Source organism: Balaenoptera physalus, assembly GCF_965194825.1.
Source record: "Balaenoptera physalus genome assembly, chromosome: 7".
Lineage (NCBI taxonomy): Eukaryota > Metazoa > Chordata > Mammalia > Artiodactyla > Balaenopteridae > Balaenoptera > Balaenoptera physalus.
This window is the reverse complement of record NC_138886.1, coordinates 45705513-45732853: the sequence shown is the minus strand read 5'-3', so window position 1 is coordinate 45732853 and position 27341 is coordinate 45705513.

Below are 27341 nucleotides of genomic sequence, written 5' to 3'. Positions count from 1 at the left end.
AGAATCTGAGTGCTGATTAACATGGACTGTTGGAGGTATAGCTGATATATTTACTACCAGTGACTATTCAATAAAGCACTCTACTACTACCCAGTGGGACTACACACCAGTCCAACTACCATTAAAGTCTTGGATAACATCCATCTATACTCAGTTCCATAAATGTCTACTGAGAACCCATGAGGATGATAGTGACAAAAAGACTAATATGAGAACTATGAAAGAAAGAATTAAGGTTGCTGAGATGATAGCCACATCAGAAGATACATCAAGTTTACAAGCTTTGAAATCTAGGAAGTTAATAATGACAGAAAATTAATTCTGGTTTGCAGCAGGTTTGGTATGCAAGGAAAGAATAGATATATAAATTGAAACAATTCATGAAAACTGAGAAGAGAAGCAAAATTCATCAGAAATATGGAAAAGGAGCCATTGTGTATTTTTTCATTATTAGATAAAAGATATAGTTTAAAAAAAAATTACTGTATCTTAATATGTTTATATAGTTAAAGTAACCACACAGGTTATAACTGAAGTAGAGTAGGTGAAAACAAGTTAAATGAGTTTAGAGTAATTACATATCAGGACTCAGGCTGCATTCTTCTCTGGTGAGAAGAGAGAAACCAGGAAAACTTAGAATAACTGACCTCAGACATCCAAAGCCAGGCATCTTTCAAAACATTAAGAAAAACCACCATTTGCATTAACTAAAACACGTAATTGAATTTTAGACAACTGTATGTTTGAAATTGAAAATGAATTATGAGAAAATCCTAAACATGCCACCAGAAAACTACTAGAGCTAATCAATGAATTTAGTAAAATCACAGGATACAAAATTAATACACAGAAATCTCTTGTATTCCTATACACTAATGACAAAAGATCAGAAAAAGAAATTAAGGAAACAATCATTTACCATTGCAACAAAAAGAATAAAGACCTAGGAATAAACCTACCTAAGAAGGCAAAAGACCTGTATGCAGAAAACTATAAGATACTGATGAAAGAAATTAAAGATGATTCAAACAGATGGAGAGATATATCATGTTCTTGGATTGGAAGAAACAACATTGTGAAAATGACTATATTACCCAAAGCAATCTACAGATTCAATGTAATCCCTATCAAATTACCAATGGCATTTTTCACAGAAGTAGCACAAAAAATTTTACGATTTGTATGGAAACACAAAAGACCCCAAATAGCCAAAGCAATCTTGAGAAAGAAAAATGGAGCTGGAGAAATCAGGCTCCCTGACTTCAGACTATACTACAAAGCTACAGTAATCAAGATAGTATGGTACTGGCACAAAAACAGAAATATAGATCAGTGGAACAGGGTAGAAAGGCCACAGATAAACCCACGCACCTATGGTCACCTAATCTATGACAAAGGAGGCAAGAATACAGAATGGAGAAAAGACAGCCTCTTCAATAAGTGGTGCTGGGAAAACTGGACAGCTACATGTAAAAGAATGAAACTAGAACACTCCCTAACTCCATACACAAAAATAAACTCAAAAAGGATTGAAGACCTAAATGTAAGGCCAAACACTATAAAACTCTTAGAGGAAAACACAGGCAGAACACTCTTTGACATAAATCGCAGCAAGATCTTTTATGACCCACCTCCTAGAGTAATGAGAATAAAAGCAAAAACAAACAAATAGGACCTAATGAAACTTAAAATCTTTTTCACAGCAAAGGAAACCATAAACAAGACGAAGAGACAACCCTCAAAATGGGAGAAAATATTTGCTAACAAAGCAACCAACAAAGGATTAATCTCCAAAATATACAAACAGCTCATGCAGCTCAATATCAAAAAAACAAACAACCCAATCAAAAAATGGGCAGAAGACCTAAATAGACATTTCTCCAAAGAAGACATACAGATGGCCAAGAGGCACATGAAAAGATGCTCAACATCACTAATTATTAGAGAAATGTAAATCAAAACTACAATGAGGTATCACCTCACACCAGTCAGAATGGCTTTCATCAAAAAAATCTACAAACAATAAATGCTGAACAGTGTGTGGAGAAAAGGGAATGTAAATTGACGCAGCCACTATGGAGAACAGTATGGAGGTTCCTTAAAAAACTAAAAATAGAACTACCATATGACCCAGCAATCCCAATATTGGGCATATACCCAGAGAGAATCATAATTCAAAAAGACATATGCACCCCAATGTTCATAGTAGCACTGTTTACAATAGCCAGGACATGGAAGCAACCTCTGTCCATCAACAGAGGAATGGATAAAGAAGATGTGGTACATATATACAATGAAATATTACTCAGCCATAAAAAGGAGCAAAATTGGGTCATTTGTAGAGATGTGGATGGACCTAGAGAGTGTCATACAGAGTGAAGTAAGAAAGAAAGAGAAAAACAAATATCATACACTAATGCATATATGTGGAATCAAGAAATATGGTATTGATGATCTTATTTGCAAAGCAGAAATAGAGACACAGACATAGAGAGCAAATGTATGGATACCAAGGGGGGTGGGGTGGGAGGAATTGGGAGACTGGGATTGACATATATACACTATCGACACCGTGTATAAAATAGATAACTAATGAGAACCTACTTACAGCACAGGGAACTCAATGCTCTGTGGTGACCTAAATGGGAAAGAATTCCAAAAAAGAGGGGCTATATGTATATTATAGCTGATTCATTTTACTGTACAGTAGAAACTAACACAACATTGTAAAGCAACTATACTCCAATAAAAGTTAATAATAAATAAATAAAGGGCTGGTATTAATATTAACTAAATTATAATGATATAGATCACTTCTCTATACCTTTAATGTAACTAGATCATTATATTAAATATAGCAGAATAATACAGATTTTGTTCCAAATTAATTAGAATAACTCGGGGTTGGAAGCAAAGGTAAATGCTTCTCTCTGTAAAGGACCTCTTTCTGTCCCTGTAATTCCATGTGTCTTTTTATTATTATTATTATTATTGAAGTATAGTTGATTTACAGTGTTCTGTTGGTTTCAGTTGTACAGCAAAGTGATTCAGTTATACATATATATTCTTTTTCAGATTCTTTTCCATATGTATTCTTTTTCCCTGCTTTTAAAATTTATAGTCCCTAAGAAATATATTTTCAAGAAATGCATTTTCAAGACTTTGTGTTCATTATTACATTAATTGGAAAAGGATGCCTTTGTGTAGAAATTGTACGTTTATACTAAACACTTTATATGTTGTATACTTGTCTGAAAGTTGTGGCACATTCCATCCCACCACTTTCATTCCCTCTCTGATGAATAAATGCTGGTAAATACCTTAAAAAAAAAAAAAGAGTTAAGGTTGCTGAGTCTGGGGCCAAAAAGCCAAGTATCCCATATGGAATAGGATCTAGCAAGCCAGAGTATGGGGAGGCAGAGTGGATACAACAGAGAAAGTAAAAGTATAGAATTGGCAAGGCTGGAGAATATATTACTAATAAGACACACATTTCCCAGCAAATTTTGTAGTCTGGGTAGACTATAAATAATGTGTGATCACAGAAATTCTCAGAGAGTGAACCTATCGCTTCTAAGTAGAAGAATGTATGTGTTGGGGAGAGGGAGGTGGCTCAATTTCAAGTTAAATGATCCAGTTTTGCCACCAAGGATTACTATGACCTTGGAAGGATATCCAGTCTCTCTGAGTTTCAACATCCTCAGCTATACATGGAGGATTTAAAGGATCTCCAAGATATTTCCTAGCACGAATATTTTATGATGTCATTCTTGAGTCCTACTATGATGAGGAAGCACTCAAGGTAAAAGTCAAATGACTCCAAGAAAAGGTTGAAAGCAAAACTACCCTAAGCAAAAAGGCAGGAATCCACGTGACGGGATTTGAGAAGAGCAACAAGACTCTGCCTACGTTTTGGGGCCTGCTGTAACATTATGCCTTCCTCTCACCTGGAATAAATCCTGCAGCACTACATCTCTTCTCTTGGTGTTGAGAGCAGAAGGTATTTTAAAGGCTACTTTTCACAGATGATAGTCCTCCCTTTTGATCATTGATACTTACATGGTATCAACTTTGTTTTTGTTACTCCTTGACTATTTTTTTTTTAGTTATTGTATATGCATTCCTATAGGATCTTCCCTGGGTGGTTTGTATTTAATTTGCATTTATGCCTTTACTTTTGAAGGAATACCTAGGTAACTCACGAGCTAGTAACACATTGTTTTTGACTCTTACCAAATATGTGACAGGGGGAATTTAAGTCCTCATCATAACTCACTCCTCTATAATACATTAACAAAGTAAACAAGATGTAGATATGATAGGTTGATGGAAAAAAAAAGTAGACCTTTTTTCAGAAATAAATTAACCATTTGTGATATCTTTAATAAGGTCAGATGAGTTAATTAGATTGATTTTACCTTATTGAAAAACTTCCATTTTGAATAGTAAAGTAGTATCTGTGGTTAAAAAAACAAAAAAAACAAAAAAACAACTTAGATTAACTTGCTTGGCTTATCCTTTTTAGAAATGGAGTGTTCATTAATGAGCTGAGGATCTACTGCATGGAGGGAAGAGGCCCTAGGGCAAGAACAACAGATTCCCAAGATAATAATCTTCTTGGTCACATTTTCTAAAGTATCAAGTAACAGAGTAAGGAGTCAGGTTGAATAATGTATATATTTAATATTTATAAAGGTATTTGTTTAAAGTCTTACAAAGGTGTACAATTTACCTCACTGTAAACAATCAGCTAAATTGTTAAAAAAGTAAAATGCCAATGAGAAACTCATCTAGAATGCATGATTGCCATTGTTTAGAGGCAACAAGTATAGGAACATAGTTGTAGGCATACCAAAATGAGGGATGAGAATGTTTAAAGTGTGAGAAAGTTGTCAGCACTTTCTAGCTGTAGTTTAATCACTCTGTGCCTCAGTTTACAACTTTGCAAAATGGGGTTAATTATAGTACCTAACTTTATAAGAAAATTATGAGTCTTAAATTAATTAATGCATGTGAACTTCTTAAAACAGTGCCAAGCACACTGATTCAATAAATGCTAGCTAATGTGATCGGTACTGTTGCTGCTGTTGTTGCTGTTATATACATCATAAATATCTTAGTAAAGAACTGAAGAACATGCACTCTAGCTGAGAGATTCGGTATTTGATATTTTGGCTATGGTCTTCATTGAAAAGAGATGACACGTTGAAGCAGTTTAATTGAGGAGAGTTTAACAAAGGGACTTTTTACAAAGTCAGGGAGAGTATTAAAAAAGAAACCAACAAAAGATGGCACACTAGCCCAAGGCTAGCAACATTAGGGAGTCTTTACCACTTAATTGCCAAAAAGGGACAAGAAAGGAAAATAGTTACTGGAACCCAGAATGAGTTGCTATAAGGGAGAAGGAGAAGATTGGCTATGACCTTCAGTAGAGTGATGGAGCCAGGCCATAGCAACCTGACAAAGAATTCAGAGGAGTAAATATCACAATCATGCATTTTTCCTACCCTGCATATCCACTGACCATATCCAACTGGATGTCAAAAGGCAAGGTGATTCTTTAATACTATCTACAGAGATCATCCTCTAGGGCACAAAGAAAGGTAGAGAAGGATAGAGGGACAAATGGGAACTATCCAGCACAACTGAGCAGATGAAAGGAAAGGAAAGATGAATATACGGACTGTTTAGAAGGACTTATCCCACCTCTTATTCTACCTCATAACAGGGATTAAATCTAGGCAGAAAATAGGACTGACATATATAAGAATTACTGGAGAAAAACAGATTCTGAGTGTTCCCTCCTCACAAAGTAAACACACAAAAAAACAAAACACTTTTTTCTAATAAATCACGTAAATTAAAATTTTATCATTTGAAAAACTTAATCCACATTTAGAGTATATACTCTGGATAAAACTTTGTATTTATATTCCAAGCTTTATCTTTCTAGCATAGTGGTTTATTTCTTTTAAAATTTTAATACCTCTGGATGGACAATGCACTTAAGTGGGTTTTAATATTTTAAATCCCCATAAGAAAGAAAAGTCTGAAGTGATGATGAGGATTAAGAGGGAAGAGGGGAAAGAGGTGGAGGGGGCACAAAAAGGTAAGCATAGAAAGTCACCTCACCTTATTCACAGCTTCCCTAAGGCCAGTTTATTTCTACCCTAATAAAGAACAAAGAAAAACAAAAACTCTTTATTTTGCATTTACTATAAGTAGGCAATTGATGAGATGAAACAGACATTAGTTATGCCAGTGAGCTTCTAAAAATCTAGCCAGGTGGACAGAAAACCAAGCAAGAGCTCTGAAGAGAGAGCAGTTATTTCCATTTGTATCAATGCATTCCTCCTTATTTCTTGAATACATTTGCTAGAATTTGTCTATCATATTTTTTCTAAGACAAACATGTTTCTATGTACCTGTAATTTTTTCTGATTTATAAGTTATTCAGTTCTACTTTCATTTTTATTTATACTCTCCTTTGTTTCTCTTGGGCTTTTTTCCATTCATTTTACTTTTTACCTCATTTATGTGCATTACATAATTAATAATGACATCACTTAAGGCTCTGAATCTCCCTCTGAACCCCCTCATTGGACATATCCCAGCAAAGAATACAGGGCATTCATCATTGCTCTTTCTAAAGTTTTTTCAGCCCTGAATTTTCATTTCCAATTTTACTCAAAGTTGGGCTAGGTGAATACAGGAATTTTTAACTTCAAAGTAGTTGGGTTTCTTCTCCTTTATTTATGTATTTTTTTAACTACTTGGTACTCTTATTACACTGTGGTCATAGGATGGGGTCCATATAATTTTGGCTTTCCATTTCACAGGTATCTGGTCTCGAGGCCTCTCATACTCTCACCAACCATAGAAGAGCATAAAGAGCTTTTATTTTTATGAGTTACATCTATCAATACTTACTGAATTAGAAAGTAAAACTGAGAAAAATAGCAATAAACCTATTGTGTGTTAATATAAAATATTTTTCTTAAAAAATAAGATAAAAAATAGAATAGCATTGTTTTACATTTTTGCAAAGCTTCTTAATTTCAAATTTAGTAGAAGGTGGGGTCGTTCTTATATACGCTTCTGTTTTTTATCTGTCATGAGAAGTTTTGGTTGAAGTATGTGAAGAAAATCCGGCTTCGCCTCATGCAGCTATTTTGTTGGAATAGGAAGGAGTATCTTAGTAGAATTCTCAGATGATCGTGAATATTTTTATTTGTTAATACACCAAAACTTGACAAGTTTCTCAAAGAGAAATTGCTTAAAGGTTAGTTATAATGTGTGCAATTTGGAATCTGAAACTACATTAACTAATCTTTCACACTCTGTTATTTTAAAATCCAAGGGTCAATCTTGCTCTTTGAGTACATGATTTTGTAACATCATGTATTGATCACTTAGAAAATATTGATTCATTGCATTATGCAGTTTTTACTTGTAAAATACAAAAAAAAAAAAAATCCCATTCACTAATACCATCACCGATCTCATCAGAAAAGTCTAGGAAGCTATCAAGTGCACAGTGATGAATACAAGTTTCCTGAAATCCTAATTTTTCCTTACAATCTTGAAATTTAACTTGGCAAAAATATTGTCAGGTTCATTTTATTTATTTTCAATAAAACATCGGCCAAATACTCAAGTCAGAAAAATTCATAGTTTCCTATCAGTTTTTCTTTCAAGTATAAAAAAAAAGTTCCACCAAAAAAAAAAAAAAAAAAATTGGCTAGTTCTGAGTGCAACTCAAACAATTACACAGTGTTTTTCTTGAGATGACCACCATTCTTCAGTGTTTTTTTTTCCCCTTTGAGTGCACTATGGTAAAGAATAAAATGACTATTTGTACAGTTTGGTACCACTGCCTTGATTTATTTAAGGTGCCACAGTTTTATCCATCATTAGTGTAAATGTCCAAAGAGAAAGAAGATAAATAACACTTTACTATCATTATGAAAACAATTTGAATGTCCTGGATACTCTGAAAGTCCTTGGGAATGCTCAAGGATCCATAGAACACACACTGAGAACTGCTGTTTAAATTATCGGGGATATTTTCAATTTGTAGGGTAGGGAATTCACATATCCATCAGTACATTCAACTTTACTATCTTATTTTAAAAATCCTGATCTTTATTTATTTTGCAACATTTGATGTGTCATGGACACTACTGTTGCTTCTGACAAATTGAATTTATTTAGAACAGTTCCACTGGTGTTCTGTCCTCTGCTTTATCTCTCAGAGCAGATTCCTCTAACTCTCCATTACTGCGTTAATCAATGTTTTTCTCCTAAAAACTGTATTATAGATTGTCCCTTAATCAACAAAACCTGACCCTTCTCATCACATTTAATTTTTATTAAAATTCTGCTTTAAATGATATTCTCTCCCTTTCTTTTTCTCTTCTCTCCTCTTTTCTCTTCTCTTTTCTCTCTTCCTCTCCCAGAGCTTCTGAAGCAGAATAACTGGGTGGAACTAGAGAATATTCATGATCAAGGTGTAGATGATCTTGGGACTGAGTGTTGAAAAACAGTGCCCCAAAACCCCACAACACGAACTATTTGGAGCGGCCCTATCTCAAAATCTACATTTACCGATATTTCTGTCCCCTGGAATTAAGATATTTACAAGAATCTGCCAAATTCTCCTTATGAATGTCCCTCAACACTGTACCATTATCTCACATAGGAGAAATTGTGAGTGGGCTCTTAGCATCATCCTTGAATTCTGTCTAATACACACTCTGGAGCTGGGAAATAATTAGAAGGAAGACCTCTCTGTAGAACTTCTAGTAACAAAACAGATTTTTCTGTTTTTCCTCTTCCTTCCATCAGTCTTAGTCAAGGCATGATGCATCAACAAGTCATCAGTAAGCTGAACATGAGTTTAAATCTGATTTTTAAAAAATCTCTCTAATAAAATTTGAAATTTTAGGAAGTTGTGGATTGATTCCTGACAGAAGTATATCGTTCAGGGGAAGATATTGCTTATAATAATATCAAGCTCTATCTGTACGAGCCAAAATGCCTGATTTTCTTATATTTATGTAACCTGAAAATCTAAAATAACCCCTGCTCCATCTCTGACTTGCGACACCAAATTTTCCCACTGACCTATCTTATCTTAGCCAACTACAGTCTCCCACACATTACACACCTACTACCATCTTTCACACATTATATAACTTGTACATCAATTCTATTTAAGCATTAAAAGCTAGCTATCATCAGAGCACAAAAATAAACATTTCCAGGTCTTCTTAAGGCATAGGCATAGAACTGACAAATAGTTGCTTTTGCCACATTTTTTTTGGTTGAAGCACATCACAGGGTCAGCCTGCAATCAAGGGGAGGGAACCTTATATATAAAGGCATGCATACTCAAAGGCATAGTTTATTTGGGGAGTGCCTAAGTAACAATCAACCACAGAGAGAAAAACCTTCCTGTATATCTAGGCATACGTGGATGAGTATTTAATTGTCTAAAAAAATGTGTCTATATTTTAAGTATTTCTTCAGAAAGCCCTGCTTTGTTCGTACTCAAAGTCATGAAGCTAAATTTATGATTGGATATTAGCACACATTTTCTGCAGAAAGAGAATAACAATAAAGATTTCAGATTGCATTGTGCAAGTCAATAACAGCAGTTAAAAAGTTGGAGCAGTGGAAATTTTAGCAAGGCTCATTCATAAGCCTCTCAGAGAAATGTAAAGAGAAATCTCATTCACAAGTCTCTCAGAGAACTGTAAAGAGAAATAAGTTGATGTAGATAACTTTCGACACTATAGTGACCTAAAATAGAATGAAATTGAATCTCTATAGATAATCCTTTAAAAATACAATGCATATCCTTCCTGCTCGTTTTCTTTTTACATGTGCATCTTTGAGTAACATGGCGATTAGATTTAATTCCCAGGAATATATTCCCAGATAGCACCAAGAAAGAATATGTAATTTTTAAGCCAAGAAGGAAGCAGCCTGAACACACAGAATCTATCAGGATCTAGAATCCAACAACTTTTAAATATCTAAGAATAATCATTAAATTAAATATATAGGCAAATAACACAGGGATCAGACTTATCTCCTACTGTACTTAAGGTAAAACAGTCTGAAGGAAATTTGTAAAGAAATAAAAATTGTATTTTTAAGGGAAGCCGAAGTATTAAGCATAGTAAAACCTTACCCAAAATTGTTGGGAGTTTTCTGTTCCACTAAATATTACAAGTTAATATAACCTGGATAACTCAAAAGTTTGAAAAATCTTTGAATAATAATTAAAAGCATTCATTCAAATTCAATACAATTGGAAACATGTTAATTTTTTAAATTTGCAAACAATTTCATTTATATCACCTACATAATCCTTCCAACTACTCAGTGGAGTAGATACTTCCATTTTAGTTTCAATGATCAAATGATATGCTCTCTTAACTGGCTGAAGTCTTATTTCTCTCACTTAGTGTCATTTTCTATTAGGAAAGCTCATTAGATATTGCTTGATACAGTAGATTTAAAAAATGCAAAATTTGTACTGAGTCAGTAACATATTATATGAAGTTACTGGGAAGGTCTCTGAGCATGAAGACATACATAGTTTACATGATATGCTAACAAGCTAAGTGCTAGCAAGCACTCCAGCCAAATCATACCCAAAGTCCCACATGGCAACAACTGATTGAAGTAGGGTGGTGACTGTTCCTCCTTCCAGATGGGACATGTACTCTTCAAGGGAAGACTTATGATCTCATATTTGCTGTAATTCCACCACTGTCATTTCCAGATATCTTTCCTCCTTTCTTCATTTATATTACCTGCCTAGTACCTATAGGCATGTGTTTTACAGCACCTAACCTACAGTGAAAATAGCAAATGGAAATTCATTTACTGCAGTTAAAGTATGCAAAAGTGCTCATTGGACCCCATAATTAATTACTGAGATAAAGTTTTTGACAGAGGGATAGACAGATGCAGTTCTAAATACAGACCAGCTACTAAAGTTCTGCATGAGATGTCCCCAGTTATGGGTAGCCTTTGGGGAAGGAGGCTGAGGGCAAGCAAGAGACAGCATCAGGGCATAAAGATGCTAGAATAAGGGAAAGCTTCTTAACTTGGAGAGAGGCACCTGAACAGACAGAATGAAGGCATTTATCAAAAGTCTTGCTGAGATTGCTGGTATTTGAGAGAGAAACATCTGAGCCAGGGATAAGATTGATACTAATTTCTCAAGATTTACCATGATATAATTCCACATTAGGGAGGTTCAACAGAAACTTACACATTTACCTCACATCACTTCCTATATTTTATTGTATTATTTTTTTCCATGGGAGTTGATAATAGCTGTATGTATATAAGGATCCGTTTTAAATGGGCATTCCAGTGGAATATAAGAATTCATTATGTAAAAAATTTCCCTGAATTATTTTTTCTTCTTCAATCAAGAATATAATATATTTGACCACACAGTGCTCCTTATACAAATACTATATAGTAAATTTCAGATCTTAAGACCAAGAAAATAACTGTTTCTAGAGACAAGGTGACATGCTTCATTCTACTGATTCCCAAACCTTTGGTTTTTCCTCTCTCCCATGGTTGTTGGAAAGCTTAGAGCTTATTTGTTTTATGAAATTGCAGTAGGTTTTTAAGAAACATGGATTATTGGAATCTTTTTTTTTTTATCCTCCCCTCTCCCTTCATTGACTGATTTGTCAACAATACAAAAAAACAAAAACAAACCAAAAAAATAACCCCCAAATCTTGTATTAATTTGTGTACCATAGAACTTTTATGTTTTATTGTAATGTTAACTCTCTTCTTATAAATGAATCATTTTTACATACCTATTTGTACATTCTTCCTAGGAATATCAAAATTACTTGCTTGACTAATTCTCGATAATCACTTATTTGTCAAATTACTTTTTTCTGAGTATTTGAGGTTTGGAGTTAAAAAAAAAGATATTATGCATTATTTCTCATTTAGAATTTATTCTCTGTGTGTTATTAAGCCAGTCACTTAATTTCTACTGTTTTTCCATTTGTAATATAGAGTCAAAGATGTCTATTTCTCAGGATTGTTGAGCATATTCAATGAGACAGCATATGTGAAACCATTTTATAAACTGTTAAGTGATAGTCTAAATTGTTATTATTCTTCCTCATATAATACAGCACAGCAAAGCTAACTTTTTGGCAATTCATATTCAGGATTAATTGGAATTTAATATTAGTGGGAACATGTTGAGACTTAAATGTCTTCTTCTTGAAATTAGCATATATGGTTTAAGTAAATCCCATAAGTTACTTAATGGCTATCAATTAAATAAATAAAACAGCCTTTACATGGGCTGTGCTATCTGGTCAGCCTCAAAAAGCTATGAATAAATATCTATCAACTTCATTCATTTACTTTCCTTTTACTCTTCTCTTATCAAACTATATTTACTCTGGATGGTATTTTTGATATGTACTTTGTTTTTTATGTATATAGTTACTATTGTATTTTTCAAATGTTCATCACCTTTGTCTAATATCAAAGTTGTCTGTCTTCAATCACCAGTCCTTGCAGGCAGAGAACCTATCCACACAATTGGCAAAAACATCACTTCATAATGATTCAAGCATAAACTGACACATTATGAACTCTGTTAGTAATCATATAAAAGAATTAATATTTTCATAATAAAAGTATATCCCTCCCCCTTAACCCTCTCTGTAGTAGTATAAATCCAGAGAATTGAGACCTGATCTACTGATGTAACTAAAATATATTCAAGTGGAAGCATATAGTAATTTTAAAGTATGTTTTGCTACATTACTTTCAACTAAAAGTAATCTTTTAAAAATGCATTTTAGTATCCCAGATGGGAAAGTAGAAATGGAAAATAGGAAAGATATTTCACTTCGTTCTGGAAGGAAAGCACATCAATTAACAGATTTTAAATTATTGGCCTGCTTTCACAAATTAATGTATTTTGAGGCAGTGTGTATATGTAGAAAGGAAGTTTCATGGTATCTGTTACTATTCCTTTAAGAGCTGTAACTTCAGTAAAAAAACAGTAATGAGTTGAAAGAATTAGAAAGACATCAGGAGCCTTCTAACAATTAGAAGAATCTGTTAATTAGCACAGAATATGAATCTTAAGCTGCCTTGCTCATCAAATCATTTATTTTAATGAAGCAATGTGGATCAGAAACCTTGCTAACACAAAAAATAATTATAAGAAAAATATTTAAATAAGCAAAAGCCTTCTATAGAAATATGGTCCAGGACTACAAGATGTAGGGGCACTTAAAATTAGAATTATCATGTCATGTTCCTTCCTCTCAGGGAGTCTGTCAGGATGTATTAACTGGAATTAGCTTTATGAGTATTAAGGAAGAGTATGGAGTATATCCACCATGGCAAAATGGTGCAAATGGCCCATTAGGCTAACCATTTTAAAAGGTTAGAGAAAATAGGAGTGGCTCAGGGTTAGTTTAAACAGGAACCATGGGAGTTCACTATTCTTGATTATTGTGAAGAAATGACAAAATTATATGAGCAGCCATTCAGAGTTCATTGATTGATATTTCACTGGATTTTAAAGTATCAAGTAGAAAAGGTTAAAAAAATATCAGTGAGTATAATGGAGGCTCAGAAGAATATATGATAGCGAAAATGGTATGTGTGTTTGCATAGATACAGATTTATCATTTATGGCTTATCTAGTTTCATCTTTTGAGAATTTACTTTATTTTATGTGCCCAGTCAGTGTAATGTTTCCTAGTCTCTCTAAAACTCAAGTAATTTGCCCTTCCATTAGGAGCCCCTTCTCTGTGTTCCATTGTGTGTATTTAGTTTTTTAAGTGAGTTTTTTTCCTGTCTAATGTGCACTGCAAAATGCTGGCTGCCTACTTTACTTTAAAGCAGAATGTCTGTGAAGTCTTATTACCTTCTAACCTGAGAAGATACTATGATATGAATCTGAAGCAAGAGAGAGAAATACAGAGAAAGGAAGAGGAAGAGGAAAAGATCAGATATTAGGCACAGTAGACACAGCGCCTAGTATCCAGGATACATTTAGAAGTCCAAGAAAATGTTTTAATTTCCTTTAAAATTGGGAAAAAATGAACTTCTGCTTTAAAGAAAATGTTGTACTATATAATATTATTTATCTTTATACTGGCACTGTCATATTCTTTTTTTTTTAACATCTTTATTGGATTATAATTGCTTTACAATGGTGTGTTAGTTTCTGCTTTTTAACAAAGTGCATCAGCTATACATATACATATATCCCCATACCTCTTCCCTCTTGCGTCTCCTTCCCTCTCACCTTCCCTATCCCACCCCTCTAGGTGGTCACAAAGCACTGAGCTGATCTCCCTGCTTCCAACTAGCTACAGGTTTAACATTTGGTAGTGTATATATGTCCATGCCACTCTCTCACTTTGTCCCAGCTTACCCTTCCCCCTCCCCATGTCCTCAAGTCCATTCTCTAGTAGGTCTGCGTCTTATTCCTGTCCTGCCCCTACGTTCTTCATGACCTTTTTTTTTTTTTTTTTAGATTCCATATATATGTGTCAGCATGAGGTATTTGTTTTTCTCTTTCTGACTTACTTCACTCTGTATGACAGACTCTAGGTCCATCCACCTCACTACAAATAACTCAATTTCTTTCCTTTTTATGGCTGATTAGTATTCCATTGTATATATGTGCCACATCTTCTTTATCCATTCATCTGTCGATGGACACTTAGGTTGCTTCTATGTTCTTGTTATTGTAAATAGAGCTGCAATGAACATTGTGGTACATGACTCTTTTTGAATTATGGTTTCCTCAGGGTATATGCCCAGTAGTCGGACTGCTGGGTCGTATGGTTATTAGTTATTTTTTAATGGAGAAAGAGATCTTTGAAGGCAAAAGTGTCTAAGTCTCACATAAAAACTTAATACAGCCCTGAAAAAGACAAAGAAAGCGAGGGAGAAAAAGAATCTACTGCCTTCTATGAATAGAATCACTTCCTGGTTAATGTATGAGATGAACTGCATTGTGATACTTCCCATGTAACAATATTAAATGTCCCCCAAACCCAGGAGTTCAGGGGATGTTTCTCTTTTTCATTTTTCCACCATCACATAACTTAAATTGGTTATTCTAGAAAATATAGTTTAGGTATTAAAACTAAATGTAAAGACCTAAGTTCAAATGTATTGCTAAATAATAACTGTTAATTACTGTGCATTTACTATGTGTCAAGTTTATGATGCATTACCTCATTTATTTGTCTTAATAACCCTATGAGACAATGATTATTGTTAATAAACTTTCAAGTAATAGAATTGAAGTATAAACATATTAAAAGGATCTATAGATTCCCAGCATATTAGGTCTCAAATGGCTTACAAGATTAGAGGGAAAGAATCATAAATTCATCTTATTATTCACATACTTGTTCAGATTCTCAAGTGCATGTTATTTCAAAATTTTAACTTTTTTTTTTTTAATAAATTTATTTATTTATTTTTGGCTGTGTTGGGTCTTCGTTTCTGTGCGAGGGCTTTCTCCAGTTGTGGCAAGCGGGGGCCACTCTCCATTGCAGCGCGGGGGCCACTCTTCATCATGATGCACGGGCCTCTCACTGTCGCGGCCTCTCTTGTTGCGGAGCACAGGCTCCAGACGCGCAGGCTCAGCAGTTGTGGCTCACGGGCCCAGTTGGTCCGCTGCATGTGGGATCTTCCCAGACCAGGGCTCGATCCCATGTCCCCTGCATTGGCAGGCAGATTCTCAACCACTGCACCACCAGGGAAGCCCCAAAATTCTAACTATTTTTAACCTATAATTATTTCCCACCTAAAGACTTCTTATGAAAATAGAAGTTTAATCCTAAAGAAGAGTTAATAACATTTTAATTTCAAACTGCTGTTACATATTAAATCTATTAAAAAAGCCACTCCAGGAAGAATTAGTATAATTGAAAATCAGTTTGGTAGTATCTGGTAAAACTGAATATATGCACATACCATGGCCCAACAATCCCATTCCTAGATATATACCCAAAGAAATGTGTGTACATGTGTACCAAAATATTCAAGAATACTCAGAACTGGAAACATCTCACATATTCATCAAAGTATGAACTATAAATAAAATGTACTATATTCATATTCATGCAATGGAATAGTCCACGGCAATCAAAATGAGCTAACTATATCCACACATAAAACCATGGACTAGTTTTACAAATATATTGTTGAATGAAAGAAATCCAATACAAAAGGATGCAGACTACTGTATGATTTCATTTGTATAAAATTCAGGAGAAGACAAAACTAAACTATAGTTCTAGAAGTTGAGACAGCGGTTACCTTGGGCAATGACAGAAGAGGTTGTGATTGAATTGGATCACCACAATGACTCCTAGGTTCCAGTAATAATCTCATTTTTTGACCAGGAAGTGATTTTAGTACTGAATTCATTTTGTGATAATTTATTAAGCTTGTGATTTATGCACTTTTATTATGTATATCATATTTCATTAAACAAATCTTTTAAAAAGCTAAGGTAAAAGTTCACGCAACTTAATTTCTACATTGTATTTAATACACTGTGTTAATACTCCATGCAAATAAAACATAATAGATTGGAACTTTTCTTATGAGACTTGATAACTTGTAGAGGATATTATTAAAGAAGAAGCAAGTGTGAATTATTCTGACATGCTTTTGTAGGAATAACTCATATGGTTATAGTACAGGGGAAAACTTCTGAGACGATAAATGGTGACACAGAGAATTAATTTAATTGTGATGAGCATAAAATCAATGCAGTAGATTAACACATTTCCTAAATTTAAAAATCTATGTATTTCCCCCTTTTAAAGATTTAGTTATCTACTCTGAAGTAGTGGTCTGATTTAATTATAGAGTATTCCAAGGTAGAAACTTAGTATATTGATGGTTCTTAACCTGTTTTTCTTAAACACTGTGTGTTAAAGATACAATATATGAGAAAAAATATTATAAAAATAATTTTAGACGTTAAAAGGAAAGGGTAGCTTAAAGTTAGAAAAATCATATTTAACAAATATTTATAGCTTGGTAACTCTAAATAGTTTAATGCTGTCTATATTCTCTCTGACATATTTTGGTCTAAAATGGATTAGGTAAATGATAAAACCCATGCTGGGCTCTGCTTTAGTCTGTATGCTGCTGAGCAATCATCAAAGTTATCCATTAATTTAAGAGACAGATCTATTATTTTCTCCTAATGATTAGGTCAAATCACTCAGGTTGGAATCCTCATTAGTGATGACAAGGGTCTCCGGGCCATTGCCCCTTAAAAACGTACAATACAGCAATGCTGTGATATTTAATAAACTTATGAGCTATACATGTGTGGTAAGCCTCCTTCCTTTCCATCATGAACAACCTGCTATGCTCAGCACAGCCCTTTTTAAAAAGCCCCTGCCTGGCAGCCGTGTCTATGTTTTACATAGAGGAGAGTCTTTTCCTGATAGCATTTCATCATCACCTGCATAGAAGATTCACAACGAACTACTGAGAAAAATATAGAAGTATAATTAGCCTATAATTTAGACTCTACAATATTACCTTTAGGCTCCCAGATGACCTGTCACTTCTGAGAAATCCACACATACAAGAAGACTTATAGATACTCTTGCCAAATGCTAGTAATGTTTGTGAAAAAGTAGAGAAGGTAAGTCAAACTTTCAGTTCATAGTCGATCCACCTACCAGCTCTCAACTGAGGTCCTCCTCATTGTGGATTCTATTTCTCTATCCCACAGAAACCCATTATCGCATCATTATTTATCATATCAAACACCTTCTTTTAATTTTAACTTCAGTAGATTTCTCTTTTTTCTGGAGTTGTGGGGGGTTACCCTCCCCTTTCCACTTTCCTTCTATCTATTTTTATAAAGATATTTACAACCTTGGGGAGAAAAGGAAACTGTTTACACAAATAATTGCAGCTAAAAATCAGATTATTAATTCAGTGTAAACTGTTTGATCCAGAACATTGTTAGAAATTTAATTACTTGTCAAAAAAATAAAAATACTTCTACAGTTCTGGGTCCATTAAGCAAGTAAGGTCTGCTAGTGAGACATTAAAAAAAAAATGAAGCTTTGATGAAATCAGAATTTTAATTGATAGATACTCAAATAAAGAAAACGTGTAATCGCCAAAATAAATTCCACAATGGTTGATGTCTTTTTTCTTTTAATTTTTTAATGGAAAATCAGTGGTTAATTTGCATAGAGAGGGGAGATTGTGTTTCATTTTCTTTAAGATTAAGGCCAAACTCTTTATCCTGGAATTTTATCACAGAATCCATGGTTTTAAGAAAATACTCCCTTCCTTACATGATACACAAAAATTGGACACACACAAAATGGATCACAGAACTAAATGTAAGAAGTAAAACTATAAAACTCTTATAAGAAACAGAGAAGTAAATCTTTATGATCTTGGGTTTGGTAAAGCCTTTTTAAACATGACACCAAAAGCACAAGCAACAAAAGAAAAAAAACATAAATTATAATTCATCAAAATTAAAAATGTTTTTGCTTGAAAGTGACACTATTAAGAAAGTGAAAAGAAAACCTACAGAATCAAGAAAATGTGTGCAAATTATAGATCTGATAAGGGATTTGTTTCCAGGATGTATAAAGAACTCAAACTTAATGAAATGATAAATACATCAATTTTTTAAATGAGCAAAAGATCCAAATAGACATTTCTCCAAGGGAGACATACAAACAGGCACATGAAAAGATGTTCAGCATTACTAACCATTAGGGAAATACTACTTCATACCCACTAGGCTGGCTATAACCACAAAAAGATAATAATAAGTAATGGTGAGAATATGAGAAATTGGAACCGTCATACACTGCAGGAGGGAATGGATGTTGCAGCTGCTTTAAAATATTGTTTGACAGTTTCTCAAAATGTTAAACTTAGAGTTATCATATGACCCAGAAATTCCACTCCTGGGTAAATTCCCAAAAGAAATAAAATACATGTCCACACAAAAATTGACACAAATGTTCACAGCAGCATTATTCATAATAGCAAAAAGTGGGAATAACTCAATTGTCATCAACTGGTGAATGATAAATAAAATGTGATCTATCCATACAGTACAATCTTATTCAGCACTAAAAGAAAATGAAGTACTGAAACATGCTAAAACATGGGTGAATCTTAAAAATATTATGCTAAAGTGAAAGAAGCCCCCGTCACGCAAGACCACATGATTCCATTTATATGAAATGTCCAGAATAGGCAAATCTATAGAGACAGAAAATAGATCATTGATTGATTAAGATGGGCGGGGGGAGGAGGGAGAGTGGGTATGTGGAGTAACTACTAATGGGTATGGGGTTTCTTTCTGAGGTGATAGAAGTGTTCTTAAATTGACTGTAGTGATAGTTGCACAAGTCCGTGAATATACAAAAGCCATTAAATTATACACCTTAAATGGGAGAACTATATAGTATGTGAATTATAGCTCACTAAAACTATTTAAAAAAATTAAAACTCCAGCTGGGCAGGCATGTATGGAAACAAATGAGTGTGATATAGAACAAAGGATTGTAACAGACGTACACACAAGGTGCTCTAGTAGTACAGCAGAGGAAAATCTAACTTATATTTTCTGTGCCACTGATTCAGTTCTTATTTACTGCCATGTGTCACTATGTGTGTGACCATCAGTGTATGTGCATATGTATGTGCATATGTATGTAACAGAGTGACCTGGTTTAGATTCAGATATATTTGGTCCATGGAGTATTATAATACTTCAATCACCCAGATATCTGTTTATATTCATGGTTCATCACAGAGTACAAGGAATGGTGTGCTGGAGTTAGCTCATATTAGTTCAAGAGAGCTGACTGTAAGCATCACTTCCCAATTCCACATACACATTAGAACCCAGAAACTGCCCATGCTGGGAGCATTTACACCAGGGAAATCAGCAAATACTACAAATCAGGGCTCCCCCACCCCAGACTGCTGGTTGTTAAACATTTGCCAGCATACAACCAGTTTTAAAAGTCCTTTTGGAAAGTAACTCACACAGTATCATACTTGAGATTCAGATATATTCATGAATGTCTAGAAAATTGAAGGAGTCATTCAGAAGCCAAATTGCATGGGGGCACTATCAAGTCTCTGAGAAAGGATGTGTCATAAGGGAGTACAGAATCTGGCATGATGATCCCCCTCAGCAACAAAAGTTGAGAATCAGGAAGAATCAAGCATTCTGGGTAAAACTCAAAGGCACATCAGCACCTTGGAAGAAAACAGCTTTGGAGAAAACTAAACAGTGCTAGACACAAACTTCTGGAATAAATCAATGCTCAAGTAATCCTGATATGGGTCCTTTTTAAGATACAAAGGGGAGTCACTTCAGAAAGACTGCCTAGCACTGCAAGAGCAGCAAGAGCTGGGATGAAGTGGAGGGACCAGAAGCATGGTAGTACAGGCTGCCCCTCAGCTTGCACTGAAGAGTTACTGAGCTGAGCATCAGGGCGGCAGTAGTGGCAGGCGGAGACCGCTCAGAATGAAATGACAAATAGGACGGTCTGGTGGAGAATGGGGGCACCTGCATAAGTAGAAGCCAGAGCATCAGTGTAGCACTGGAGAAACAGCTGAGAGAAGGGGAAACTTTAACTAATGTGTGAATTCAGAGTACTCCTTCTTGGAGACTCTGAGATACTTGAGAGTTAGGAAATCTCCAAAGAGAATCTAAGCAACCGCAGTATATGTGTGTGGCTCTGGAGAGGTAGCTGTCACCACAGTAAATTGTTCTTCTGCCTATGGTAAAACTCATACCATATGACAAAATCACTTACTTTCCTAACTTTACACCATAATATACTGTCAGCACCTTAGGGAAAAATATCTTTTATTTTATTTATATTTTTTATTATCTTTTATCTTAGCTCCCATGGCATTCATATGGCACACTGTGAGCATTTTGTATTTGTTAATAATAGTAAGAGCTAATAACCACTCTGTATAGCATTTACCATGTGCCAGGCACTGCTCAAACAATTTTACATACATTCACTTGCAGTTTACGAGAAGGTACTAATATTTTTCCTATTTTCCAAATTAAAAATAAACTGAGACACAGAGGAAGATAACTTACTCAAGGTCATATATCTATCAGATAGATAGAAGATAGATAGATAGATAGATAGATAGATAGATAGATAGATAGATAGACAGACAGACAGTTATTCAGAGAACTTGGTTTACTATCCAGGTTCTGCCACTTTATTCGATAATGTGTTCTAGGTTTTTTCAAACTATGAATAGAAAGCCTAATTTAGTAGGTCATGAAATCAATTTAGCAGACTGCAACTAGAAATTTTTGGAAAAAATAAAATAGATCAGAGTACACGTGTAGCAAATGTGAGTTGTTTTGTGAAACCTTTTCAGTTGTGTAAGTATGGAGGGATGTGCTCTGTGTCATAATGTAAAATGTATTTCCTACTGTAGTTTGATGTCAAAATTTGAGAAACTCTGATCTAGGGCATTTTATCTTAATAGCCTCTGACCCTTAGTTTCTTCAAAGGTTTTATAGGACCCTTATCATGGGTATGTAGTTTTCAACAAAGTATAACAGGTATTCTACAAGACACTTAGTTAAATTTCACTTTATAGGATTGAAGCTTTTCTAATAGAGTTAAAACACTGGGGGAAATAATTTAAATTAATGAACTATAGAATTAGTCAAGTAACACCATGATCTAATTTTTCTTTTCAGAAGAGGTGTTATAGACGTTATAATGAACATGTAAGATTTTTTTAATTACTGAAAGAGAGCTGTGTCCAAATCATTGTGGCCCTAGAAGTAATTGAAGAGAAGACACTACCCATGAGACTACCTCAGATGCATTACTGAAGCTATGACTGGATCACAACACTGCATTTCTACACCGAGAATGAGATAATATCACTGTTAATGAATGATTAAATTAGCTCTCCTCTTTTAAGCAGACTCCCGGTTCTGGGGAAAAGCCTCTTCTACCTACCTCCACCACCAAAAAAGAGAAAATCTGAGAACTGCTGAGGCCTTTAGGGGAAAAAACGAAATCACCAAGCAGAAGGCTGAAACCAGTGCAAGTAGCACATGACTGTTGTTTAATATTGTTTTGGATAAAAAGATGTAAAGAACTGCATGATTGTCATTGTCATCTGTTTTCCTGAAATTTCTTACCTGTTGCTTATAATATGTAAAAGAATGAAAATTAGGTATAGCTCAAAGAAGGGAATCAGTTCTTTTTGCATGATTTTTAAAAAATCATATACATTTAAGTATTTTGTAAATTATAACCTGTATGCAAATCTTATTTATTTTACCACCTAACTAGAAAATTATTTCCATAAGGTCGAAGATGAGTATTATCCTTTTTTAAATCTCCTGCAGCAGCTAGCAATTCTCAAAAATTTTAAATAGATTCCTGCAATAACAAATGCCTTCTAGTGAAATGTGTTGAGTCTTAAAAACTAGGATTCCACATATTAATTGCCTGTCTTGGCTAGCGATTTCGTTTATCTTATTCCATTTTTGTTTCATAAAAAGTTTATAAAATAAGAATTATGACCCTGATTTTTGGAAAAGAGAATGAAAAGTTATTTGGCTACTAAGTTGCCAACTTAATATTCATACTGAAGTCTCTCTCTGTTTCCAATGCCCATACTCTCTCCATTACATTTAAGAGGAGCTAAGCCATCAATAAAGAGGAAAGATAAGCATTATATACCATCACTTCACAAAGCATAACCTAGAGATATTTTACTCTGTCTTTAGAGGCAATGTATTATCGAAATGAGAGGGACTGATCCATAAATAGGAGACATTTAGGCACTAGAGTGACATTTTCTTTCATTATTGCATTTCATGTCATTTGCCACATGTTTGCCTCTAATCCCGTGCATGTTGCTGTACCTATGTAATATTCAGTGTGAAATTCTATGTCAGTATATTTAAACTTCCAAAAGTCAGTAGGTTCAGAGTTGTGATTCCCATAGCAACCATAATTCCACCCCTTTGTTTTTATATAGCATTTGTATAACTGGGGAAGTTGTTAAGTTTTATATCTTAATATAAATATGCAGTCAGTTGAGTGTCTTTTTATAACTGCTGTGGGAACCACAATTTAGAATTTTCTGATTTTCTTTGCATTTAAATTCCCAATCACATTATTGCAATCACCGGCATTCCTCTCATTTTATGGAAGTAGTGGAAATGGGAAAAGGGAATAGTAATTTTGCTCTAAATTCCCATAGTTTCTATTTTAAGATATTATTTAACCACCAAAAATTTTTAAAAATTGAAGAAAGGAAAGAAACATGGCATATTTTAAAATTAAATGAAAGAATACTGTGGTAAAGAAATGTAAAGTAATTTTAAATATGTGTGATTCCCAAATATTTTGAAATGTTATGCTTCCTTTTGGCCACAGAGTAGTGAGTGTTAAAATAGAGAGACCTATAAAGTTCTTAGATCTCTAATTAGCAGGCACTGGTGTGCACTTTACAAGAGTGACAAGAGTGTGTGTGGTTGTATTGTGTGTGTAAAACACACAGTATTTGCATGTGATTCAGTATCCTCATAAGTCCTATGGGACTATGATGTGAATGTGTGTTTAAAGCCACGAATCTTTTATTTAATAAAAACTTACAAAAGTCTTGTATAAAAGTGTAGGTGTTCTGACTGAAGAAAGGAGTTTAAAGTCAGGATGGATATGCAGACAAATGTAGTAAAAAACTTAACTCATAACACTTCCCTCCTCTACAGCAGCCTCAGTTGGTTTTTTGCAATATTTCTAAAACTCACAAGCCACAATTTAAAAACCATTAGTTTAGACAAACTTCTGCAATAGAAAATGAGCCAAATTACATGACATAGTAATGTATTTCTTCAGTGATTTCTAGATAGCATCTCTGAAGCCATATAGGTGGTAATGTTTATGATGATGGGTCTGATTTTTATTTTTCAAAAAACAACCAAGATGACATGATACTATACATAGAGAATCCTAAAGATGCTACCAGAAAACTACTAGAGCTAATCAATGAATTTGGTAAAGTAGCAGGATACAAAATTAATGCACAGAAATCTCTTGCATTCCTATATACTAATGATGAAAAATCTGAAAGTGAAATTAAGAAAACACTCCCGTTTACCATTGCAACAAAAAGAATAAAATATCTAGGAATAAACCTACCTAAGGAGACAAAAGACCCATATGCAGAAAATTATAGGATACTGATGAAAGAAATTAAAGATGATACAAATAGACGGAGAGATATATACCATGTTCTTGGATTGGAAGAATCAACATTGTGAAAATGACTCTACTACCCAAAGCAATCTACAGATTCAATGCAGTCCCTATCAAACTACCACTGGCATTTTCCACAGAACTAGAACAAAAAATTTCACAATTTGTATGGAAACACAAAAGACCCCAAATAGCCAAAGCAATCTTGAGAACGAAAAATGGAGCTGGAGGAATCAGGCTCCCTGACTTCAGACTATATTACAAAGCTACAGTAAACAAGACAGTTTGGTACTGGCAAAAAAACAGTAATATAGATAAATGGAACAGTACAGAAAGCCCAGAGATAAACCCACGCACATATGGTCACCTTATCTTTGATAAAGGAGGCAAGCATATACAGTGGAGAAAAGACAGCCTCTTCAATAAGTGGTGCTGGGAAAATTGGACAGGTACATGTAAAAGTATGAAATTAGAACACTCCCTGACACCATGCACAAAAATAAACTCAAAATGGATCAAAGACCTGAGTGTAAGGCCAGACACTATCAAACTCTTACAGGAAAACATAGGCAGAACACTCTATGACATACATCACAGCAAGATCCTTTTTGACCCAGCTCCTAGAGAAATGGAAATAAGAACACAAATAAACAAATGAGACCTAATGAAACTTAAAAGCTTTTGCACAGCAAAGGAAACCATAAACAAGACCAAAAGACAACCCTCAGAATGGGAGAAAATATTTGCAAATGAAGCAACTGACTGAGGATTAATCTCCAAGATTTACAAGCAGCTCATGCAGCTCAATAACAAAAAAACAAACAACCCAACCCAAAAATGGGCAGAAGACCTAAATAGACATTTCTCCAAAGAAGACATACAGATTGCCAACAGACACATGAAAGAATGCTCAACACCATTAATCATTAGAGAAATGCAAATCAAAACTACAATGAGATATCATCTCACAATGGTCAGAATGGCCATCATCAAAAAATCTACAAACAATAAATGCTGGAGAGGGTGTAGAGAAAAGGGAACACTCTTGCACCGTTGGTGGGAATGTAAATTGATACAACCACTATGGAGAACAGTATGGAGGTTCCTTAAAAAACTACAAATAGAACTACCATACGACCCAGCAATCCCACTACTGGGCATATACCCTGAGAAAACCATAATTCAAAAAGAGTCATGTACCAAAATGTTCATTGCAGCTCTATTTACAATAGCCAGGACATGGAAGCAACCTAAGTGTCCATCATCGGATGAATAGATAAAGATGTGGCACATATATACAATGGACTATTACTCAGCCATAAAAAGAAATGAAATGGAGGTATTTGTAATGAGGTGGATGGAGTTAGAGTCTGTCATACAGAGTGAAGTAAGTCAGAAAGAGAAAAACAAATACAGTATGCTAACACATATATATGGAATCTAAGGAAAAAAAAAAAAAGGTCATGAAGAACCTAGTGGCAAGACGGGAATAAAGACACAGATCTACTAGAGAATGGACTTGAGGATATGGGGAGGCGGAGGGGTGAGATGTGACAGGGTGAGAGAGTGGCATGGACATATATACACTACCAAATGTAAAATAGATAGCTGGTGGGAAGCAGCCGCATAGCGCAGGGAGATCAGCTCAGTGCTTTGTGACCACCTAGAGGGGTGGGATAGGGAGGGTGGGAGGGAGGCAGATGCAAGAGGGAAGAGATATGGGAACATATGTATATGTATAACTGATTCACTTTGTTATAAAGCAGAAACTAACACACCATTGTAAAGCAATTATACTTCAATAAAGATGTTTAAAAAAAAAAAAGAAATAAGATTTTCAAATAAACAACAACAACAAAAACAACCAAAAAATGGGTTTTGATAGGGATACTGTTGCCTCAAAGTTGATAAAAAGATTTAGTGAATTATAAAATCATATCCTTTCACTCTGAATTTTTTGTAAATATTTACTACCAAATTGAACTGACAAAAATGTGGCTTTGGTGAATTTAAAGAAAGATGAAACACTGTAGAGCTTTTTGGCTTCCCAGGTAGGAAGAGAGTAAGCCCCTAACTTTATTAGATCAATATAGGCCAAGATTCTTCTTCAGGTTCTGAGTAACAAATGTCTCTGCACTGAAATTATTCACTGCTACGACAACTCAAAATTGTGGTGGAGGTAATTCCTTTAAGGGACCAGAGCTGATGTTGCTGGGCAATGGGACTCAAATCCCAGAACAAGTCAGCATGGGTCTCATCCCTTCCCCCCAACATCCATCACAGCCCCAATATCAAGATAGCTACCCTCAGGCCTCAAGCTTAACTTGAGAAGCAAGACTTTATCCAGGTCATGAGGAGACAATAAAAACAGTCACAGATATGGCCAATATCAGCTTAGGAAGAGTTTGAACTCCAGCCACACAACCTGAGTCATCCTAAGGTCAACCTAGATACATATATGGACATTACCCCTCACTCTAGACAACATTGACCTGTTTGAGAAATACTAAACCCTCTAATAAGACAGTCAAAAAACACGCTGATTGCCCAAACACTGTGATCATTCTGAACACACTGGCAATTCTGGATACACTGAGAGGTGCAATATAGTGTCTACTTCATAAATACCAACCAGTCTGGACACATTGACCATTCTTGAAACATCAACCAACCTCCAGAGACCCATATAGACTGCCCTTAGAGATACACTAGAGAACTTTAACACTTCAGGGTTTACATGAAGAGAACTAAACTGAGATTCCTAGATGTCACCATGGGCCATATCCTATCTTCTAGCTTATAAAATTCATAGATGTGACATGTTTTCCTATGATTCAGCTAAGCATAAAATTTTCAAATGATCATTCAACCAATGAACACAAAAGTATTCAATGAACAGGAAAAAATTCAGCCTGTTTTGCTAAAGTTGACACTGAATATGGCATGTATGTAGTTACTATTCATAAGAATTGTAGTTTTTTGCATATGCACAAACATCAACATGTTTTT